We start from the raw sequence: 24004 nt of genomic DNA, 5'->3' as shown, positions 1-24004 counted from the left end.
TATTTTGATTTGTCAACCACCTGATCGCTAAACTAAAACAAAGCCAAAAGCCTAAAATGTTATTTTTTCTTTACCTGTTACTACCACTCTGGATCTAATATTGTGAACGTGTTGAACAAATAACATTCTTTCTACACAATCGATGCCATTTGGATATGTGAGTGGTTATTTATGTAATCCCATTTGCAAGTTATTTGAAACTAATTCAGTGCCCACCATCATAGATATGCTATCCACAAAGGTAGATTTCACAATAAATGGGCATTATAAACTATATTTCTCACAAATCATCTTCCATAATCACCTGTGTGACATGTGACTCCTATAAAGCCCTTTGGAGCTGTCTCCTAGTGCAACAAGAGACCTGCATTATTTCTAATGTACAGCAGGGGGCAACTCTACAGGCTTATTGATTTCAATTGACTTGTTACCTCAGTAAATATTTTCTTAATACGTTTGTGGTTTAATTAATTTCAAGTCTTACTTAAAAAGGTGTGACACTTACTTTGCATATTTTAGATATTTAGAGTTAAATACATGAAACCATACGAGTGTACAGTGTTCTCGGTTTAGCAGCCTCTTATCCTGTTTCACCTGGTTTGAAAATAATCATGACAGCACCAAAATGCTCCACTTAAAATTTAAAAATGGAGTCCAGAACTCAGTGTCTTGCCATCTTTTATATACAGTGCATGCAAGGAACAAATCTACATACAGATTTCCACGTTTATTTGTGACATTCTGCACATACCAAATAATTTATTTGAAACTAAACTTAATACAAATTAAAATAAGAATTTAAATCAAATAAAGCAGCTTTTTATTTAGTCATTTGAAATAGATTTTTTTTTAGAAATTCTTTCTAAAGACTGGGTTTGCCAAGAGAACAACAAGGAATTAAACAGACAAATGATTCTGCCAAAAACTACAAATGAGTGAAGTATCCAGTTTATGTGGAATAAAGGATCAAGGGCAGAACAGGTACAATTCCAAACGCTCGTCAGTGCAAATTTAACGGAGAACGATCACACTGATCCCTTTAAAAAAAAGCTGTAATTCCAACAGATCTCACAATTTTAGGTCCCTCTGAATGTAAGAGGATGTAGAGCTTGATGACACTTTCAGTCACTGAGCAGAATTTTTAAAAAAAAAATCAATTTATTCATCTTGAAAGTAAAATATAATCCACAGAAAGTCCAAGAACAACCTGTCAAAAAGGGCACTGCTCTGTCCACAATGACTCCTTCTTACTAATGTGCCAAAATGTAAAAAAAAAACAACCCAAAACAGTCAACATGTGTAAAAAACAAAAACAAAAAAACCCCCAAAAAACCAAAACCCAACAATGAACTTTGAAACTGCACATATTTGATTACTTGTTCTTGCTCAACCTTTTCTTCTCTCACACAGTCTCAAAACACTGTGGCATTTTTCATTTCATGTGCATCTGCGTCAGAATTTTTCCTTTCATTGGAAAACAGAATAGGGTGATAGCTGCCCTGTGATCTTTTATTCATCCATTCGTCCTCTTCTCCTCACTCCTCGCCTCCGCATCAGGGAGCTCAGCATCTGACAGCCCTCACTGAAAACCACCAGCTGGAGTGACAACAAGAGGAGAGAAGGAGGTATAAAAAAACCGAGAGCAGAGAAAGTGTCTGTGTGTGTGTGTGTGTGAGACATGGACAAGAGGGCAGTTGGGGGCAGAATGTGATGACAGCAGCCCGGCCCTCGGAGCAGAGCAGATGGTTAGGACAGGACTGGCTGTGGTTCCAGATCAAAACCTCATCTCTCAAAAGTCACAAGCTTTGAAGAAAATGAACTTTTGGGTTTCAGCTCACTTTGTCCTGTTTTATATTTATCCTGTTTTTGAAAATGTGAAGCTCCTGGAATACATTTTTAGACATTTGCGGATTAGATATGCAGTCATTTGAACATCAAGAATGACTGTCGCTATATTTACTTTATTTTTTATGTTATTATTAAAAATAAAAGCAGAGGCCATTATTAGACATGCTAGTTAATCAAAGCGTGATGATATGTGATGCTAAGAAAGTACATGACTCTCTCTCTTCATAGTCAAAGGTTTTACATATAAATGCATAAAAAAAGTAATCTGGTCCTTTGCGGGTCAAGTTAAATACAACCTTCGACTTGCGTAGTAACTCAGTGCCCTTAATCAAATTTATTTATGATTAACTGATCATCAGTAAGTGTGATTACTTCTATAATAGCAGACATCTTTAGCAGTTTGCAGGTCTGGAGCATTCAGATGTAGTGACATACTGTCCAAGGTTAGCAGTGATCTTAGAGAAGCAATTATTGCTACTCATTCTAGGAAGTATTAAAAGGTCATTTTAAAAAATCTGAATCAGCCTTTCTACAAAGAGGAAGATTATTCACAAATGGAAAACATTCAAGACAGCTGTCAGTCTTTCCAGGAGTGGAATTCCAAGTAAATTCTCTGCTAAGTTTCGATCATGCAGTGCTCAGAGAAAAAGCTGTAACAGTGCAGGCCTCAGTTAGCATGTTATGTGTTAACATTCATGACAATACAATTAGAGAAACACTGTCTTGTTTGGAAGCATTACTAGGCAACTCTCTGAAAAGAACATAGCAGCTTAGGTTGTAAAGCTGCATTTGAACAAAGCACAAGACTTAAGATACTGACTTAATCAGTGTTGTTTGGAAAGATGAGACCAAAGTGGAGATGTTTGGCCATAGTGCATAACACCACATCATGAGGAAACCAAACACAGCATGTTGGCAAAAATACCTCAAGCACAGTGATGGAAGTGTGGTGATTTGGGTTTATTTTGCAGCCACAGGACCTAGGCACCTTGCAGTCGTTGGGTGGACCATAAACTTCCCAATACCAAAGTATTCTAGTGTCCAATGTAAGACACTAGATGTCTGACAGCTAAAACTTTGCCCAAACTGGGAAAGGTTGATGAAAGAAAAGAAGGCGTTGCATTTGTCAAACTCCGCACTCCTCAACCTGAAATGATTACTTTCGTTATCCAGTTGTTAAGTGATGACATATGAAACCTGCTTCCGGGTCCAAACCACACTGTGTTTATTAAGGCTGTTGTCTTTTTAACCTTTTTTGTATCTTGTTCTATTTAGTCTGAACAAGCCCTTAAAATAGTCTGTGATCACTGTCTGCCTCTCTGGGTTTTTATTTCTCTATTCATCTGCAGCGTGTTTTAAAGCTCAAGTTTTAAAACCTTATGATGTAACTTCAGCCCATTAGCTCACAGTTTGCCAGAAACCAAATACCTGAACATGTCAGAAAAGATTCACTTTGAGGCTAACAAAGATTTGAATGGGTACATAAAGCTGAGGAGTAAACATTTTTTCACACAAACTAATCCAAACTATACAGCAGTATATTAATGACTAACCTCATATTCCATATGGATCATTTCAGAGGTTGTCTTTACTAATCAGTTTTCAGCATCTTTTTCCTGCCATGCAATTGAATGTGTCTCTGCCCAGTGGCGACGCTCAAATTAACTATTAAGGGGAAAAAAAGCTAGCATTGATCCACCAGCTTCACTGTGCTAATGCATTTATACTATCTTAACTGTAGCTCTGTAGCTAGCCACCACACAGCATATTATTATATGCCAGTTAGCCCAATTTCAGTAATATTACAAATATTGCTGCTGTTTAGTTTTCTGTCCTTATTTATGTCCAAAGTGATAGCAGAACTGTAGGTCTTAGTTTTTCAGAAATCCATCAGTCAGAACGTGCTATATCATTGATAGATCAAAGCTAGCTAACTCCCTGCTAACATCTAATGCTGTTAAACGTCATGAAACCTGTTTTTAATGGATGCCTGGATGTTAAACTTTATTGTTACACCTGGTAGGGCAGCCACACTGATTATTTTATTAAAGATGAAAGAATTTAGAAGTTTGTTTGAGTTTGGGAACTGAAGAAGAATATTGGACCTGGAATCGTCTAATGGCGTCAGACATAAGAGGCAGATTCTTACTAGATGTGGCTCTACAAACTACTCAACTATGGGGTGTACTTAATTTTTCACACAGTGCTACTATATTTTGTCTTAGCTTTTGTTAAATAAAAATATAACACAGTGTAAGACGTCATGAGTTATAATTCATCTAATTTTAAAACCTGGCAAACACTAGATCATTTTTTGTTATATCCTGTATAAAACCTTTTTGCCATGGCTGTATATGGTTTGTGGTTCTTTTATTAACATTTTTCCATTGAAACTCTTGGACTGCATCAAACATTTTAACTTATTGTTCAATTCATTGTTTTGGTTTTACCACCCACGGTTTTACTGTTTCCATCTCACCGCGCTCACCAGAGGCATTGGCCTCAATCCCTCAGGTGCTGGAAACATGAGCCTATTTTTTCCTTCATGAACTCAAAATTATTATTACCAAAGACCACCATCCGATTGACCCATACTTTGGTTTAGAAAAAAGGCAAAAAAAAATCTTCTGTGGGCTGAGAACATAATAAAGCTCAACTTCACTTGAAGAAGGAACCACCTATCTGCTGCATCTAATTTATTAAATTATTTCATCCACTCATCTTATTTGTCTGTCTCTTTGTGTGTTTTCTATTTTGTGACTTTATCTGCCCTTTTTCATTTTTTCATTCAAATCATCTCAGCACCCAATTCCAAATTCAACCCTCACAGGTCTGACAGATGAGAGCTCTGCTTATTTCATCACGGCTTCTATGTTTTGTCAAACATTCACATCAGTGAAATGACATCGGAAATTTCCAGCATTTCCCGGTGCCTGTAAAACACACTTCTTGTATCCATAACTTCGTATTATTGTATCATTTTTTATTGTATCTTATTAAAACTGCTACTTGTCTGAATCTTACCACAATCTTAAAACAGGTCTTAATTTGGCTTAAATTTTGGGGTCTTGCTTTTCTCCTGTTATAAGGCAGAGATGCCCCAGTAATGTGTCTGTGAGAAGCAGATTTAGGTCCCCACAACGTGATTAAATCCTGACTCACACACAAGTCGCCGAGCCCCAAGTTGCCATGACAATCTGATGAAAAGGACTCATGATTGAATGGCTCCGGTGAAAAATGTACATGTGCTTTGATTTGATTGCAACAGATTGCCATTATTTCAGCTTTCACATAACAGACAGTGATCATTAATTCTGATGAGTACCGAACCAGTTTAAATTTGCTGTAAACTGTAGCGCAATAAGTGTGGTTTCACTGTTTCTGAGGGTGGTTTTGGGAATAAACATATGATTATTTGTTAATATTTAAAAGGAAAGTGAGACATTGTGAATATAAGTCTGTGTGGGACACATTATATGTGAAATGCATCATCTGAAAACTGTAACATAAACCAGAAATGTAAGAATTCTGATACCAAGTATCAGGGGGGGTTAGACTTGATCTAACCTGTAACCCATAAAAGAAATGATGCTCACTCTCTATATTGTGTGTATTTAGAGTAAAATATGTATAATATCTTATGACTTATTAAAATAGATGCATCACAGTATGAGCAGCACAGGGGTTCATTATATCCATTAGATGGTGACAACAGTTTTAGAGAAAACTGATAACCACAGAGAAAGCTATAAGGTCAGGGACACAGTGCTGACTACATATTAATATTTGAATAGAAAGGGAAAAAATGTTTTCTCTAAATTTTGTTTTGCTTGTTTTAGAGTTTGCTTATATGATATTTGATTTTTCTAGATGATATTTGGGTTTGAAGAGAGGACCCAAATGCAGACACTTGAGACAGGACTGGACTTAACAAAAAGCGAGCTGTTTATGTAAGCTGGATGAAAACCACGCACGAATACAAAACAAAAGGCAAAAGGAGACAAAAACTAACGATAACCTAAACTGGGAAGTACTAGTAGCATGGAAACATGGAACATAGGTGAGACACATGGAGGGAGACAAACTGACGTTCCAGCAAGAGATAAAGGGGAACTGACACAATAAATACACAGGCAGGTGATTAGGAGAGTGGAGTCAGCAGGGAAACACAGCTGGAACAAATTAGACACAGAGACACAGGAAGCAAAACTAAACACAAAATAAAACAGGAAACACACAGACTAAGACACACAACTTGACGTGGGAATACAATAGCACCCATAGCAGACAGACATGACAAAGCTGAAAGACAGAGCGAGCCAGGGAGCTAGAGACGAGAGAGAGAGAAAGATTGCAGGACAGAGAGAGCAACAGAGGCAGTCACGAACAGAAGGAAAACAAAAAGATAAACACACAGGGCGCAACTGACTCTCACAGAAGACACAGGGACGAGACAAAGACACAAAACCTAACAAACAAGAAACCATGAACCAGAAGTACAAATAAACTCAGAGACACTAACAGAACTAAACTCAAAACTAAACCATACAAAACTTGAAGGAAAGAATCACAAATGCAAAATAAACTCAAAATGCTGGGTGAAAGACTCAGGTCCATGACAACAATGACACAACAATTAATAGATAGTACATACACTCGTAAGTCATCAAGACACAACAAATGTTTGTGCAGTGAAAAAGGTCTATTTATGATAACTGTCATGACTTATATAAAACAATGTGACTTCTGTGACAGATGATGCTTTGGTGTCCATCCAGTATCTATCCACCCACAATTCACAGCATGCCCTACTACTGTTTGTATGCCTTAGTAACAACTAGTAATTATGTGTTGCACTGTATTATTATATTTGTATTGTATTGTATTTCCCTTCTTTCTGCCTTCATGTTTAATGTGGGTCTTCTGTCCCATGTGTCTTTTATAGTGTGTTTCAGGATTTACTTTGATAGATGGTTTTCTGTAGCACCTTGTTTTTTGCTTTACTTTCTGTCTATTTGTCTTGATTACTTTCACCTGTGTGTTGTTTGCCTCCTGTTTCTTGCACCCATTCAGCCCTCAGTTTTTATATAGCATATAAATAGTCTTGTCCGAATGTACCTTCTTTGTTCTTGTAAATGTTCCCAGTCTGCAGCCCTGTGTTGTTATAGCCCCTTGTGTTTCTGGATGAAGTCTTCTCCCCCTTTTCAAGTTTGCTACTGTGGACATGCATTTTAGATCTACAGCTGCTCAAGAATCAGAAAAGCGTATTGTGATATACTTAAACATATAAAGCTTCATAATTGTTTTTACTTTGTACAGTCACTCTAAATATTTTACCAGCTGTCTCTATCTGTGTCATTTCAATTTAAGCTATAAGCCAGTAATTGCACTGCTGCATTGTTTATTATGCCCTATGTCCTCATAGCCACATGGAAAAGCTGCACTGTAAGCCCACAGTCAGTGTTTACTCCTAAATATTGGCACATTTACCAAAGATCAGGCCGCCATGCTAAATATTTGGGATTAACACATTGTAAAGTCAGGGGAAAAACCTTTCCGACGTTTATTTTTGTGTGAAACAAAGTGTGGAGAATTTAGTTTCATGTGACTTCTAGTGTGCTTGTCTAAATGACTAAACAATAAAATATCAACACAAGGAAGAAAAGGCCTACTTTGTGTCAACTGTTTCTGTTTTTTTGAATCTTCATCACTTCATTTCATAGTCAGATTGCCAAAACAGACACTGATCTATGCTGATAAAAGGTATATTTTTCCCCAAAGACCTCTGTTATTAAAATAGGCTCATCCCAGTGTGAGGACCACAGGGGTTCATTAGGACTGTGTTTAAAATTTAATCAAGCATATATATATATATATATATATATATATATATATATATATATATATATATATATATAGTGTGACAACAGCTAAAGAGTAAACTGATAAGGGACAGAGGGATATAAGGTCAGAGACACATCTACACAAAAACACACACATCTCTGTGCAGATTAATGAAGTTATGAAGTTGAGGAGGAAGGTAAATAAACACCTTCTGAGATAATAGCAAGCAACATCTCTTATGCATCCTAACTGGTAGGAACTAAGAAGGGAGAAAGAGAAAAAAATCTGGAAGATATGTCAACATTATGAAAGCTCACACCACCACCAAAATGGTCAAACATGATGGTTGTTAATAATTTGAGTTTGGTGATGTAAAGTAATTCCCAGCACAGCTCCACCCCTCTTCAGCCTAAGTAGATGTTTATTTAACTGAACTTTTTTTAGATTATTTGTCTCTCTGTGTTAGCCCTGTGATACATCAGTGACCCATCCAGGGTGTGGGATGAATAGATGGATGGATGGATGGATGGCCTGGAATAGTTTATGTTTCTGTATGACAAAAAGGGGGTCTGAAATCAATTCTTTTTTTAATGAGCATGTTTAATTCGTGCCGTACTTTGTGAGTATTTTTGACTTCCTACCTCTATATAACTGCTTGGAGTTGCTGTAACATGACTCAGCCACAGCAGATGAGGTCAGGACACACAGTCTCAGCTCTGGGGACCTTTAAACTGTAAACTGTCTGAACAGTGTACACTGTATAGCGCTCAGCTCTCGTGATATATGCATTACTTCAAAGCACACTTATCATGTAGTCCTTTAAAAATGTATTTAACCATTCATAATTACACATTCTGCGCACAGCCAGCACTACTTTCTTTGTTGAACTTCTTCATACATACTACTTTGTGCTTTTAAAGCCCTTTTTGATTTACTTGTCCTCTGCCGTGTCTTAGCTCACCAGAGTCTGTGCTCATCGCAGGCTGCCAAACATTTCATGCTTGCTCGCATTGCTAAGCTTCAGAATTGCACGGCATGTCTTTTCTTCAGCTATCCAAGCTAAACATCTGTGTGTGCATGTCCATAGGACGGAACTTATTACATGCTTGTGGGCTGGTGCCTTTTGTGGTACATTTTCTCATTTAAAAAATATGTTATGCCTAATAATGTCTTTGCATGCAGGCTAGAACCAAACATGTATCACATATAAGCTTTCACATACTGTATGACTCTGAGAAATTGTAGACTGGCTTAAACTTTTGTTAAGTACCATGGCAAACTGTTTTTCAGGAGAACCTTAAGAGAAAATGATACCATATTTGTATTATAAAATGTTTAACTCATTCTTGTTTGCAACATGTGAGCTTGATTACACTACTGCCATTTAGTTTCAGTGTGCTTAAAAGAGACACACACACATTTGTTATCTATGTCTCTGTCCATGTAGTCTGAATTTAAAATGTTCAAAATGACACACCCTATTTAAAAAATATTGGGGGCAACAGCCTAAGCAGAGAGGCTCAGACCTCCATCTCCCCAGCCACCTCCACCAGCTCATCCTGGAGTATACCAAGATGCTCCCAGGCCAGCCAAGAGGTAATCTCTCCGGCATGTTATGGGCTTTCCTGGGACCTCCTCCCCGGAACCTCCTCCCTGCTCATAACATCTCACTCAGGAAGCAGCCAAGAGGTATCATACTCAGACACCTCAGCTGGATCCCCCTGAAATGAGTGCACTCCTCATCTTATCATTGAGGAAGAGGCCAGCCACCCTTAGAACAAACTAATTTCCGACTCTTGTATCGATGATCTCATTACTACACTACCCAGACTGCTCGTGACCATAAGCAAGCGTAGAAATATAGATCAACAGGTAAACTGACAGCTTTGCTTTTTATTATAACACTTTTCATTTCTAATGTTTATCTAAGAGCTTTACTGACTTCAGTTACTGTTGTTTAAGATTAGTCACAGCCATATTAATGTGTTTTTTCTACCATCTGGAGTACTATTTTCTTTCTTTTCTTTCTTTTAGCTGGCCAAACAAGTACAGTTTGTCTTGTGCTTCCAATTTTTCATGCTTCTCATCAGTTCAATTACACAAAATTATAGGATTTTGTAAGAAATGGCCCAGTCATTGTGAATTTAACAGGTAGGTAATTTGATTTGGGCTTTTTAACATGGTTCACTGTCCAACTTTATTTCTCCACGCCAAGTTTATTTCGTGATGTTGATGTCAACTCGATGCATGTCAGAAAACAAAAACATCTTGATGACTCAAAATATTAAAAAAAGCTCTCTAATGAAATGAAACAGCAGTTCATTAGCTTTTTTTTTTAGAGTTTGCCTGGTATTAGCTAACTAGCAGCTACATATCCAGCGGCTGGTCTGAGTTAAGCCTACACACCCATTATCCAAAAGTAATGGCTTTTATGAGCTGAGCCAATTATAGCTACAGGGTTGACTTAGCTTGCTGAATGAACAGCTGAGAATAATATTAGATTAGCTATGAACTACTTTCCAGTGGCTAAATAAGTGACTGACATTGGCCTGATCCCCTCTTAGATCCTAGCAAGGCCATTTAATTATTTTTATTTTATTACAATTGTGCAGGGGGCCATCAGATCTTTGACAGGTTTAGAAAATCAAGATTTCAAAGTGACCTTTGCATTTCATACCTTTACGTTATAACCCTCCAACTTCTATCTTCAGCAATTTGTAGCTAATCAGGTTGTTGGAGTTCAGAGTCTGTAAACAAGCAGATATTCTGATTGATGTGATGAACTTTTTCCATTTTTATTTTTTTTTCATACTTTTGCAGTTCTTGTAGTTTAACTTTTAACTTTTCATGTTAACGTCCTGTTCAGCCATTCATTTCTGCCTCCTGCTTGTACATTTGTACATGCAAAGGGGTTCATTTTAATCTGGTCTATTTAACTGACAGAACTGTGAGTTGCAGTGTGACTCAAGCTTTGAGAAAGGGATCCGATTCTTGATTGCAGATTCTTGAGCAGAGTCTGTGTTTATGTGTTGTATTAACATGCACTTAGACGCAAAGAACCAGGGTTTTTGACTCTTACATTACTTTCTAAATTGTGTTTGCTTGTTTTATTATCTTTTGAGAGATCTAACGGAAGAGACTGACATCTCAGTTCTGCACATTACCAACAAGTAGTTTATATACAAAGCACCTCAGATTCTTTTGTCTCCATGACAACTGGGAATTTTGTGCCTTGATTTTTCTGAAGCTGTGGGAGCCACATCCATACAGAGCAGTGCGTTGCTGCCAAAATCTGCTCCTGTTTAAAACTGCTTGGTTTCGGTATGCTTTGTAATCATACTTGGATTGTATCTGGTATAGATAACCAGTTGAATGCATATTAATATGGTAATTAGCAGAATACTGCATTGTATAATTAAAGAAGTAATAAATGATACTGCCTGGCACTAAAACAAACAGTTTCACTGTTTTCCAAGTTGAAAACCATAAAATTTGTTGTTTTCAGTTGTTGCTGAATTTTGTTGGATGATAGCTTTCTGAATTAAGCTGAAATCTGTATAAGGTTGAAATTGATCTCTGTTTCTAAGATCTAATGGATCTCTGTTTTTAAAAAATATATGACCATCATTTTAAAGCTATTAATAGCATGACTGAATCTTTCAATAATCCTGCCTTCTTTCACCAATATAGTTAATGCAAACTAAATACATTAGAAATGCCAAACAATACCCCAAATCATACTGTTAAATTTCATGACTTAGCAAAAGTACTGGGAAATGTATTTCTTTTTTGCTGATTGGAGATAAGCTAATGAGGTAATTTCGCATAATTAACTGCTTTCTGGCAACAAGTTCAAAGCTATTCTGAAGAACTGGACTCATTTGCTTTTCCCTGGCATTCAGCTTCTCTTTCAGTTTGATAATTTGTCAGGCGGTAGGTCATTTGGTTTTTGCCTGCTGACTTTGAATACAGTCCAGGATTTATACACAAAGACTGCTAAATGAATGCCATCGTGACTGAAATAACCTTTGTGGTGGAGAATGTCTCTTGTAATTAAACTGCAGAATCAAAGTTCAGCTGCGTGATGAGAAAGTATCAAGTCTTAGGATTAGCAAGTGAAAGGTCTTCAAACAACAGACTCATGGTCAAAAAGAAATGCATCAAGGAGGCCAATAGCCTCTGTGTCAAAAGCAGAAAGAAGCTTTTAGTCTAATGTAAGAACCCTTTTATTGGGTTTAATGTGGAAGAGTCCATTAAGTCTAAATTTACATGTAAGGGGATAATAAAATCAATAGACATCCAGTACTTAACTACCTAGGATACATATGAGGATGTGTGTAGATAAATCATTAAAATGAATAGGTGTTAATATCTGACAGGAAAAAAGTGATACATTATGCAAAGATTTAAAAGACAGTAATTAATAATGAACTTTTTCTAAAAAGCTCAGGAAAGCTGAAAATGTAAAAAATCCACATGGGTCAAGAAGATTAACTCTGCAGGAGCTGGCAACATAAAAAAGAGAACAGTCTGCAAATGCTTGCACCTCAACACCTGAGCACAGCTTAGTTTGGAGATCCTAAAATCCCTGTTTAGAAGGGTTTTGTTTTAGACTGTTTGCCATATTAATTCAGCCTGTTAGGATAACATTTGCTCATTAGTTTAAAAGAATAATGGGAACTTCTGAAGCTAATTCATCAACTGAAGTAAAACTCAAATCAAAGTGATGATTTTGGATCCCCTTGACTTTGATAAGTTGCTAATTTATTACATCCATTTTTTCTTCCACTTCCACTGGGACCTGCTGTGATAGGGCAAAAGGTCAGGGCTAAAACATAGACAAAGACCCACATTAATACCTATAGTCCAGGAATAGTCAACTCCAGGCCTCAAGGGCCGGTGTCCTGCAGGTTTTAGATGTGTCCTTGAGCCAACACAGCTGATTTAAATGGCTAAATTACCTCCTCAACATGTCTTGAAGTTCTCCAGAGGCCTGGTAATGAACTAATCATTTGATTCAGATGTGTTGACCCAGGGTGAGATCTAAAACCTGCAGGACACTGGCACTTGAGGCCTGGAGTTGCCTACCCCTGCTATGGTCAATCCAGAGTAACCTGGTATTTCTTTTGTCAGTAGAATGAAGCCAGAGTACATGGAGAGAACCCACATTTGACAGGGAGCCCACTTAAATTCCACACAGATAGGCCCCAGCTGGTGGATTCAAACCCAGGGCTTTCTTGCTCTAAGGCTAACCTATGCACCACTGTGCTGCCCAGTTGTAGATTTAAATGGATAAAATAAATAACATTTGCTTTAATCATATGGAATGTGCTGTTAAAACTTTGGATGGAGTCCATGTCTGGCTAACTAAAGTGTGTATGTAAGTGGTAAGATGAAAAAAGTTTTGAGGCCTGTTGAACACAAAGGATCGTGGGAATCCAACTAGTGCCTCTGGTAACTTTCATGAGTCAAGATTGCATGTGGCATCACCTGATCTGCATCGAGACCTGTGTTATAGTTTTTCATCTCTTGAAAGTGCAATTTGTACCCCGTCAAAGTCTCTGAGGATCTCTGTAAATAGATGACCAACCGTTGTGTTGAGGATTGTTCTGCTATCTCAAAGCCAGAAAGATCAGAGGGGTGACCATCAGCAGTGCCAGTGATTTTCTTGAGGTTCATTTGTAGACCATTAATGTTTCTCCCAGGACCAATGCAGTCTACTGCTACAACATCCTGAGGCGCCTGAGGGAGGGAACTTAAACTAAGACACGACAGTATGCAAGATTTTTGGCACGAACACAAATGTTACTCCCTCCCTCCCACCTAGCTCACCAGATTTGGCTCCCTGTGAATTCATGCTCTTCTCCCAATTTTTGATACAGTGTAGGATATTCAGCATGTGACGCAGATGGTGTTTAATGCGCTTTCTAAATAGGACTTCCAGTGAGTGCTCCAGGCGTGACAGGAGCCCTGGAGTGGTGTATTGCTGCACAAAATGACTAACAGACAACTTTAGATTAGGTATGGTTTTTGCTTTAATGGATGCAGTCAATGAGCTTTTTGACTGCAGCTTTTAAAGGTATAATCTAGATGGTATTCAAGTATAAGACCACATTAAAAAGTTCAACAACAATCTCTCCATCTAATAAATATGGAATCAAGCTGTCACTCTAGCAAAAATGTGTTCTGCAGCAATACAAGAACCTGCAGCTCACCAGCTCACTTTATTAATGAGGCATTGATAGCAGACTAACTAGATGGAAGCAACTCTGAGTAAGACACACAAGAGTTTCCTTAGAATTTGTCAATATAAAGCAGCCGCATCACTGAGCGTTAAAAGCAATCCAAATTCTTTCATCTCCAATAAATAATCAGTGTATCTGTTCACTCAGGTGTTTTATAAGAATTAGATGTTAGCAGGAAGTTAGCTTGCTAGTTTCTATCGAGATGATGTAGACCACTTTCTGACTGAAAGATTTTTGGAAAAAAAAACAACCCTCAAGTGTACAGCTCTGCTGTCACTTTGGACATAAATAAAGAACAACAAACTAAATAGCAGTGATTTTTGTTGGTTTCTGAAGTTAGGCTAGCTGACATATAATAGTCTGCTACCTGGTGGCTATGGTTAGGATAATATAAAAACATTAGCACATTCGAGATGGAGACTGAGGGTTTACGTTTTTGCCTTAAGTAAATGTCAAACAGTTTTTCAAATTGACAGAGAGAAATGCACACACATGGCAGGAAGAAGACACTGAAAATAAATTCAAACTTTGAGTTTAGTCATTAATAATCTCGTGCATGGTTTGGATGACTCTCTATGAACAATTTGTGATCTTGAGCTTCTTATCCTCAATAACATCTTATTCAATCTGAGAAAGATTCTTTTCTGAAGTCTGTCTGGCAAACTGTGAGCCTGTGGCCTTCTTTATATTTATTAAAACAAGATAAAAACTATTACACACAATAAAACAACAATAGCCTCAATGAATGCAGTAGGACCCAAAAGTTGGGCTGATAATCACTTAAGACGCAGATATTAAAGAACTGTGGTAGCTTGAGGTGGGTGGATTGTATCAATAAATATCGATAGTATCGATACCAACTCAGGTATTGGTATTGGATTAATATTAGTGCAAGAGGATCAATACTTTGTTTCTATCCTCTAAGTTCAGTATATGTCAATAACACCAAAGCTAACCCTGTCTTTTCTTGGTATTGGATCAATACGAAAATTTTCAATATCGCACACTACTAGTGATAGCAGCAACATTTTTGGGTGGTGCTTCTCAGACGCAGAGACAGGGACACCTTTCATAATTTAAACCAGAATGAATGCACTAAAATATAGAGAGGTCCTTGGGGTAAAAACCTCCTTCACAGTGCAGCAACCTGAGACTGAGGTGGCAGTTTACCTATCAGCACAACAGTGAATCACATCATGTAGACAAGGCTGGTGTGACTTCAGGGCAAGTCTCTAACTGTCTTTGAGTGGCCGAGTCAAAGCCTTTAGATCCTCTGTGGAGAAGTCTGGAGACTGCAGTTCACTCATGCATCACATCCAGTCTGACAGGATCTGCCAGGAAGAGTCCAGCTGTGCAAAACCTGGGAACAAATTTCAGGTTTTTTGCCTTTAGCAAATTTGCAGAAAAAAAAGGAGTCGTGTTTTCACTTTATTATTCGGTATCTAGTAGTAAATTAACAGTGAATTTATAAACAGACACACTCCAAATATGGCAAATGTTAGCCAGGCAAATCACTCTGAGGCTAAACAACCTGGAATCAATCTCTTAATTACAAATCCACTAAAAATGAATTTCTCATGGATCACCAACAAGTAGCACTAAGTAATACATTTGTAATCTTGCCTCAAGAGACTCATTAGATCTCAGTCACCAGTGCAGGCCAAATGGTCATTGTAGTGCACTGAAACCTCCAGCTGCTCGAACAAAGCCTGGAGGTCATGCAGCTGGCTTCCACTCACCTTATAATTAGTTATCTAAAGCAGGATGACAGTGATTACTACGTTGTATGTGGAACCATTAATCAACTGAGCAACTGCATAGTGATTAATGTAGCAAATCTTGGCTCACAGGAGGGTTTGAATCCTGAGAATATGTTGGGTAAATGTTTAGAATGAAAAAGAAGCCGAAACACGCACCTCTCTAATCCAAGTGGTAAAATCTTTTTTTTTTTTTTTTTAATAGATAACAGTAGATACTTTTTTAATTTCACCTGTTGAGAATGAAAAAAGAAAACAAGCAGAAGAAAACGAGAGCAATAGAATAAACAACATCATGATGATATATGGGAATATAACAGTAAATACTAAATATTAAACATTATTGTGCAGCACGTAAGATCGACAGCGCACAGTGTGCTTTGAGGTAGGAGCCAAAAAGGGTGTAGTTTGTGTCTGTGAGCACCCGTGTGTACACCTGTGAGCATGAACGCGCTTCTTTTAAAAGGTTCTTTCATGTAATGATCTGCTAGAGGGTGTGGGAAGCCACAGCCCGTCCACCAGGGCATCAAGCAGGTATGGAGGAGATCAAAACTCCAGACATCCAGAGGCCCTCAGAACACAAGAGACCAAGGAAGACCAACAGAGGGGCAGCCGCGCCACTATCCCAGAAAGAGCTGAGGAGAGTCCCAGATGAGGGGTCACTCAGCAGCCGTGGAGCAGAAGCCAGGGGGGGTTGCAGTGACGTGCCCGTGAGCTCCGCCGGCAGCCAGCTGTGCCAGAGTGACCGAGCCGAGGGCACCCCACCCCCGAAGTGGCCCGAGCGAGCCCCAGGCTCCAGGCCCCGATAAGCAGCCACCAAGGAGTGAGCTGGTGTGTACCTGGACACCCATCCCCGGACACAAAGAACCACCAACGCACCGATGTCTGAGGGCGTCTGCCACTGGTAGGGGAAGTGGTGGGGGGGAGATAGGCCTCCATACCTTGGAGGACCTGGGATGTCCCCAGAGAGGTTGCGTCTGATACCCAACCTGACATATGGACACAGACAAACAGGCACACACAGATACAGACATCCATTCCCACCCTCATGCTCTCATATGCAATTACTCAACACTCACCCAACGTGGAGACAGACATAGAGAGACACTGTACACACAATCACACTCCCCAAGCGTACTCTAAGCCCCGGGTCTAGGTACCCTTGCCCCCGGAGGGGGAAACTGCACCCAGACCCAGGTGGTGTTACCCTTTTCCCTGGGGTGGGGAGAAGCAGACCGCCCCGACTCCGCAGCAGCAGGGAGGCCCCACATTCCAGACCCCAGTCAGACGGCCAACTCTTCCTCCTGGCCCACCGCTCCAGCAGGCTGCAGAGAACGGGGGTGTGTGAAGACTCCAAACCTTCCTCCGCCCGCTCATATGTAGTGTTGATGCATGTGTGTTCTAAGGTGCCTTTAAAACCCAGGAGGGCATGGAGCTACTTGCCAGAGAGCAGCAGGTAAGCGCATAGCCCCTCCTGATAGCCCTCAATGTCTACGTGTATTTAAAATTGAGAGGTGGGCAACGATGCCAGGGGTGAGGTGTACACCCTGATGGTCTTTTGGATTCCGTGTAGCGTGCCCACCCCCAAGATCCTATATGTATGTGTTATGAGAGTGTGAGTAATGTGAATGTCTAAGTAGTGAGATAAGTGGTAAAATCTTAATATACTGTAGCCAAGAGAAAAAAAAAGAAAAGCTGATGACAGTCATCATCTGGTGATAATTTCTGCTTCTGTCTGGATTCAGGAGCATTTAGCATGATTGTTCACAGGATGGGGCTTTAATGTGAACAGAAGATGCATAATTTTGCAAACAAACCATTAAATTTAGACACAACCTGCAAAAGGCCATTTGGAATCATTTGCAATGCTGTCGCCTGCCGTCATTAGCGAGGCAGTGACTAAGAAATAAAAGTCATAGTGGTAAAGACAAAGACATCAGTGCCACGCTGTTTTAGAATAAACAGAGTGGCAATGAATACAAAATTAGACCCAAACTATCTCCAAATTAAATTCTGGGTAAAAACCATCATATAATTTCCTTTTTGTTTGGGGTTTGATGAAAATGCAATTTTTTCTGTTGTCCTGTTTCTCTGTAACATCAACTCTTTGTTTGCTACCTACATTTCACATGACAAACTGTACCTAGATACACCGACTCCAACAAATGAAACAACAATTTTGGTTATTATGAGCAGCAGATTGTGTCTGCTGTATTTTCTGGCATATTACAGACACAATTGACCATAACCACACTAATTTCTTTGATGGTCCACATAATGTTGTCTATAACAACAGTAGAACAACAGATTTTTGAGCCAATTCATCCCTCATCCCTAGGTTATGTATTTTGGCTTTGAAAAGGCACGGCCTCAGGTTATTTATGATCCTCATACAACAAAAACACATGCAAGTTTTCATACTGTCGATGTATCAAAAGACAAAAGAAGGCCTGATTGATATGATTTGCTTGCTGTTTTTGTTTTACGAAAGCGAATGTGGTGGTAATGAAAACCTGACTCTACAAAGCTGTGTGTAAGTACAGTGGCTGCTAGGGACAAAGGAAATGCAGGACAGAAAGCACAAACATTAATGAAAACAAGTCGAGCTTCCAGAAATTCAACAAATGCTGAAACTAAGTAGACAAAACGTGTTCTTACAAGGAAAATGCTGCAGGAACAGAAAAAAGAAAGTGCGCCATTTTAGAAGGGGGAAGCGATACGCTCTTCATGTCACACACAGATCAAAACAAGAGATCGTCTACTGCATTAGTTTTGCAGCATTAATGACTTCAAAACTCTTCAAGGGCGTCTGCACAGGAAGTGATTAGCTCATCGTGCATTGTTTTGTCGCTGGCTGCTAGCTAACATTCCGAACTCCAGTTGCCTAGGTAACCCCCTAATGTATTTCCTACTCTGTCTTCCAATCAACAGTATCCTCCACTCATTGCTATAGTTGCTGGAATTGCTTGCCTTGAAGCTGAGAAAACTTTAATTCCTGTTTTATAGTACCATGGTTGTATTCTTTTGCATAGATATTTGCCCAATGAGCGCTTACTAGGAGGGGTTTCAACCTATATAAATGTGCTCCAGTGCAGTTCTCCATAAATACTACAGCACGTAGCTCTCCCTATGCCTGCCACTAACAATAAAAACTTTATGGAGAGGTGCGTAAGTCGAATACTGATTACTTGATATAACTGAGGCAGAACTGAGCAATAGCAGAGTCCAGAAAGTTCACTGGAAACAGGAGAGGATAAAAAAAAATCAAACATCACAAAATACTGCATGAGAGGTACAGACAATTGCTGCAATGGACACTTAAATTTTTTTTTTACTTGGTTTCACTTCTGCTCTTTGTTTGTGATAACTTCTTGTTCTCTGTGGCTTGCTGAAGGACCAACAACAGCACAACTGAGGCAATTATGGTTCAGGCCGGTCGTGCCACATACTCTGAGTACTGCCTCCACCTGGCAACAGATGCTCTCTGCAGGTAGATGAGCTGCCTGTAGCTCCCTACACACTGCCAGCAGAGAACCATTTTCATCTTATTGCCTGAGACCTGCCTGACTGACGTCATTTACTTTTTCTGGTCTCTGCTGTTAGTCATTTCCCATGTGCCATATTTTGTAGACTGGGTAGCTGTTGTTGCATGCTGAAATCTCAAAATTGGCTCAAGAGAGATGAAGAAGAGAGTGCAGACAGGGTGGAGTGGGTGGAGCGGGTGGAGATAAGTGTCAGGGGTGATTTGTGACAGAAGGCTAGCAGCAAGAGTGAAAGAGAAGGTTTACAGGATGCTAGTGAGACCTGCGATGATGCATGGTCTGAAGACGGTGGCACTGACAAAAAGACAGGCCAAAGGGGAGGTGCCAGAGTTTAAGGTGTTGAAGATTTTTACTGGGAGTGACATGAATGGACAGGATTACAAACGATTACATCAGAGGGACAACTCAGGTTGAGCAGTTTGGAGACAAAGTTAGAACTGCAAGACTGAAATGATTTGGAAGTGTGCAGAAGAGGGATCGTGGATATATTGGATAAAAGATGTTGAAAATGGAGCTGCCAGGCAGGAAGACAAGAGAAAGTCCACAAAAGAGGTTAATGGATGCAGTAAAGGAGGACATGCAGAGGATTCATGTGACAGAGGAGGATGCTAGAGATGCTAGAGGGTGAGATGGAGGCAGATGATAGACTGTGGTGACCCCTAAAGGGAGCAGCTAAAAGAAGAAAAGGCTATTCATAGTTGTTAAGTATTTTTCTGTCTTGCTAGTAGGTTAAATCTAGTCCATTGTGGCAAGCTCACAATGCAATAATATTATTTAGCATATTGACATGAGGTCCGTTTTCCACCACCACCAAATCACATGGCTAGAGTCTGGCCACGTAGTACACCAAAGGTGGAGGAGAAGCAAACTTATATGTGTTTGCATACAATGGAAGTAAATTTGAATTCATACGATATGAAAGCTCATACCAATCTTTTCATATCTGAGAGGGTTCCCTTTCAACAAAGAAGTGAAAATTCTCTTCTGCGTCACCTAAAACGTCACCGATTGAAGTGAGATCAGGGCTCTAACAAATAAAAATATGCAGAAAAATACATATTTATTCCTGATATTGTCATAATTATTTTCAGCAGGTTAGATATATGATCCTCCTGTGTCCAGACAGCATACAATGAGCTAGCTAAACAACAACATAGTGTTAGCTTATAACGATAAGCTAACACTATGTTACGCTTGGGAAAATTACATTTTCCCTCTGATTACATCAGAGTTTATTCTTCCAACAATGTTAGATCCACTTCAGAGAAAGTGTCACTAATGCTACTGAAGAGCAACTAACAACAGCTAACAGCAGTTACACACTGTAACTTTAAAGCACCTTTGATATAGCGGTGGGCAAGTGAGCAGTGTGACTGCTACATGTGCATAAGAACAACAGTAGTATCAATCCTTACCTGAATGTCCAGAAGTTTTATCTGAGTTTATCTGTGAAAATACCTGCAGTATGAATAACAGGGTGTGATTTAGTTAAAATGAAGCAGCATGAGTTTAAGAGCAATGGCTTGGAAGGTCTCATTAAAATATTAACAAAATGCCAAAATGTCTGCTAAATTACAGGATAATTTCAGTTGTTTCACACTCGAGTTTAAATGTATTCAAATCAAGACAAGCTAAAAGTCAGTGTTCAGTTACGCAATGTGTGTCATAAAACATAGTTTTGCTTTAAAGGAGGTCTCAAACCAAAAGGTTGAGAAAGCACTCTGTAGGAATAATATTACTTGCACAGATTGATCTGTGGTACTGTCATGTCTTTGTATCCTGTAGTTTTAAAAAGAAAAGATAAAGTAGCTGCAAATTGTCTTTCTTTGTCTAGACTTCTGCATAATGTTCTTGATTCCTACTGATCAGCGAGTGATCACTGGTGGAAATGAACACAGAGACTAACAATTAACAAATGCACTGGAAACAGGCAGTCAGGCATGCACTCTCAAAGACACACAAACACTCCAAAGTCTCCCCTACCGAGACGTCTGCCGTGTGATTTGTCATTCTCTTCTCCCACACCAGTGAAAGGGCCTCGTGACGACATGTCATCCATTACAGAACATTTTGTTGAGCTGCTTTTCTCTTTCTCTGACAACCTGCAATTATATCCACATCCTCAGAGAAATCAATCCACACTGCCAGCCTCGCATTAAAGGCAATTCAGAGCTTTTGAAAAGTCTTGTCAGAAACAAATTGGAGGTCCAGGCCCTGTGCTGTCATACTAACGCCGACTGCTTAGAAAGAAGCCTCGGAAAGACGATCAGATATCATGACAGTTCCCACAGTATGTTTTAAAAAATTAGCTTCTGTATATTATTCCCAAATTACTATTTATGACGTCTTCAGTTATATTGTTTTTACAAGATGATATCTGTTTTGTAGCTATTTTTAAGAGCATTTTAAAAGTTACTGATCAACTTAGCCAATATTTAGACGGATATTTCGCTCATGTCTTTATAAGCCATGTCTCTTGTGGTGCTCCCTCCAACTTACTGGCATTTCTCTGCACGCATTTCTCGTTAAAAGCAAATAAGTGGGTGAGAGCTCATAACTGAGAACTCTGAGTTTTTTATTCAGCCTTTTGCTCATCTCACCATCTGCCATTTGAGAAAACTTTAGCTCCGTCTGTGCTGGAAGATCAACAGTCTTCCTCCTCTTCATTCTCCTCGTTTCTGTGCTATAAACCAATCCAACAGACGTCCTGTGAAGATATAATGTAAATGTAGCGGAAACACCAGTTGAAGTTGCCAGTCACCTTGGCAGAACTGTCTTTGTTTATGATAACTACTAAGACTTTTCCAAAGAGTTTAGTGCCCTGTGCAAGACATCCATTGCTACCCTGGAGAGACTTAGACTAGATGATGTTGTGACAATGAAATGTCATCAACTGCAAAGAGACTTTACATGAATGCTCGACTTTGTTCTAACTTATTCTACCTTTTGTCATGAGACTGATATGAAACAATGTATTATTAGTGTCTGTTTGTGATTCAAACATGATCTGTTTCTGATTATTTGTGCAGGAACTGATTTGCCCACATCAGTGTCCTCAAACTAGTGGTAAGACTTTAATTTATAAATGTCTGGATTATACTTTATGATTCAGTCTTTCTGTTCATTGTACTGTTAACCATGCACTTTCTAGACATTTCTGTTTTAACTTTGCATTAAGAGGATATATTTTCTCTTAATTTTTTGCAAGCATTCCTTTTCTGTAAATCTTATAAATTACCTACCGACCTAGTAGTAGCACTTAATACTTACTGCACTATAGATTGGCTGACTTTACATACATAAACTCTTAAAATTCTGCATATTATTATAGAAAATAAAGATTACAGCATTAACATTAAAGAAATCTCTTTTGCCATATCCCTGTACTCACTATCCACAGGAACACTGTGTGGAAATATAGTTTTGTATTAAGTCTGCACTGTAGGGTAGTACATCGTAACCACAAAACCTTTCTGAAACCATTACAATGTAACCTTCAGTGTAATAGTTGATTTAAACTCCTGCAGTCAATCTTCATAGAGTCTATAATCTGACATACACATAAGCGGCCGATGTCATTGCCAGCATTCGTGCTTGTGTATGGTTTATTATGTGTTAATTACTTTGTGGTTTTAAAAGCAGAGCCAGGCATGAAAGAAACAAATAAAATGCTGGGACTTTTTCCCCTCCTGGATCATGACTCTTTGTTGTGGTCACTTCTTTTTGGAGGTAACATATTTTCCCCATGTTCATATATTTCCTCGTGCCCATTCTGATCTGAGGAATTTGCTAACTTATATTTAGGCAATGATTATTGTTCCTTATATTGAGGTGATGATTGTTATTTCCTTACTGATAAATTCAAAAACTGTCGAGAATAGTAGCTGGAAATGCGTATAAGGGATTGGCACTATCTGAAGAGATCAAACACAACAGCTGCGGGCTGTGTCAGCAATGCATGCAGTTACATTTCCAGGAAAGTTCACGTCAGGTTACAGCACAGGTTGGGGCATAGGGTTTCAGAGGGTAATGCACAACATAGGTTTCACACAGAAGTATAAGAAGTATGCCATGTAACTGGGGATGCAATTTGGAATACACATTCCCCCCCCCCCCCCCGACATAGCAGCACAGGGATAAATGCTGGCAACAGTTTCAGCCACTTGAGTCATAGTAGCTATATAAATTTACCACAGAAGTCTTCATCAAGCACAAGACAAGACAATGAATGGTAAATTTAACATGTGTCAAGTTTATAACCACTCTGTAATCTTCCCATTGCCATAGGTGTATAAAATCAGCAAAACTGAATGCAGCCATTTAGTCTGCCTTTACAAACAGTTGTGAAAGTATGGATTTTTCTAGAAAGCTCACTGAATTTGAGGGTGCTATTGTTATAGTTCAATTCAATTCAATTTTAATTATATAGCACCAAATCACAACAACAGTTGCCTCAAGGTGCTTTATATTGAAAGGTAAAGACCCTACAATAATACAAAGGAAACCTTTTAACCTTTTAACAGGAAGAAACCTCCAACAGAACCAGGCTCAGGGAGGGGTGGCCATCTGGCGCGACTGGTTGTGGGTGAGTGGATGAAGACAGGACAAAGGGTTTGGGGTATACCCTGGGATCTCTTCCCAGTTCATTGTGCTCATAAAGCCTCCAAAGGGACGTGCCATGGAAGCATCCTAATCAGATACCCGAACCACCTTAACTGGCTGCTTTCAACATAAAAGAGCAGCAGTTGCACTCCAACTGGATATTTGA

At 39.1% G+C, this 24004-nt stretch overlaps 1 long non-coding RNA gene across 1 annotated transcript; it reads right to left on the bottom strand.

The window, feature by feature from the left end:
- Positions 1–803: 803 nt before the first annotated feature.
- Positions 804–21719, bottom strand: LOC146367794 (uncharacterized). The gene is made up of 4 exons (XR_014797641.1): positions 21220–21719; positions 20652–20694; positions 15108–17019; positions 804–1596 (listed from the first exon to the last, which is right to left on the bottom strand). It is a non-coding gene; the product is annotated as an uncharacterized LOC146367794 (long non-coding RNA).
- Between the last annotated feature and the right edge of the window lie 2285 nt (positions 21720–24004).

This window comes from Perissodus microlepis, chromosome 18, assembly GCF_051167445.1.
Source record: "Perissodus microlepis isolate ML-2025 ecotype Zambia chromosome 18, ASM5116744v1, whole genome shotgun sequence".
NCBI lineage: Eukaryota > Metazoa > Chordata > Actinopteri > Cichliformes > Cichlidae > Perissodus > Perissodus microlepis.
This window is presented reverse-complemented; position numbering and strand designations above follow the sequence as displayed.